Source organism: Cynara cardunculus (genome assembly GCF_001531365.2).
Source record: "Cynara cardunculus var. scolymus isolate 2C chromosome LG 3, CcrdV1, whole genome shotgun sequence".
Taxonomy (NCBI): domain Eukaryota; kingdom Viridiplantae; phylum Streptophyta; class Magnoliopsida; order Asterales; family Asteraceae; genus Cynara; species Cynara cardunculus.
In genome coordinates this window covers 6,338,498-6,339,777 of record NC_037530.1, presented here as the reverse complement: position 1 = coordinate 6,339,777, position 1,280 = coordinate 6,338,498, and positions in this window count along the sequence as shown.

Genomic DNA, 1,280 nt, shown 5'->3' with positions numbered 1-1,280 from the left:
ACATTCAAAATCTTATCTGTTTGRAAAAAGTGGAAAATCCTCTAGCTAAAAGTTAATCCATTTTGGGGCTGCTGCATTTTGGACAACAATTTGATTTAAAAAGAAACAACACAAAACCACCTAAAAGTCCAAGAACATGAAACATAAGAAGGGTGGTCCTATCGTGCWAAGTTTTCAAGTAGGAWTAGATTGAACARTACGAAGGGKGTGGWATCCCAATAGCCTCCAGAACCTATTGCATCCCATCCATAAACATAYAAAACAAGTCCTCCARTGATTTTTATGCATGGATCTTTTGTCTATGGSTCTCACAYTATTRCAAATCTATGACACTTTCAACAACCSAATATCAGAAACTTCATCATAAAATATGTATTCMTTTTATTACGAAATACTGTTAGGGTCCTTGTGATTGAGATTCCTAACGAAATTGTGACTGAAATTGTTAGGGTTCTTGCTATTGAAAGTGTTAAGGTTCTTGTGATTTCAATCAAATCAAGGAGATGAACCGGTAGCAAGAGGAAGACAGAGAGACAAACCAGTAGCAAGGGCAAWATAAGAGAGAAGCAAGGGTAACCGTGGAAAAACACTGTCTCTGAATGATACTGATATGACACATAGAAGGGAGCGATTCAGAGCTTGTTGGTAATATTCAGAAGATGTTAYTTTTTTACCAAACAAGAATTCATCTGACCGAGTATTCAGATGCAAACAAACAGCCCCTTAGGGAAGTAAGTTATGATTTAGAAGTTTATGTATCTTATGGAATGGTTCAAAATGCTTTGCAGCTTCGTGAAAGTAAGATCTTGATTTCTAAGGCTCATTTGGATTATTAAAATTATTAAACTGACATATAAAATTATGGCATCTGTATTTAGAAGCAGTGATTATATGAAGTCTAATGGCATCATTCTTGCCAAATGGTAAAATTCACCACATTTGCATATGGCATATGTATTTAGAAGCAGTTGCAAATAGGTTGCCATTTGAATCTGTTATATCACATTTCCATATGGCATCTAAAGTGGAATGTCATTTGTCATGTGACTGCAAACCACTAGTTAGGTAAACATTAAATTCATTGCATCAATAACTAAGAAAACCCATAACTAAGAAAACCCATGAAACAAACCTCCACCTTGTGCCTGCACTAGAATTATCATCGTGCATAACACCACCACCACTGACTTATCTAGAGTTATGGATTGCGATGGATGCCAGATAGCTATTCCAACTACTTCGTAATTATAAGCTCACATTTATGGCCATATAAGGCCTTA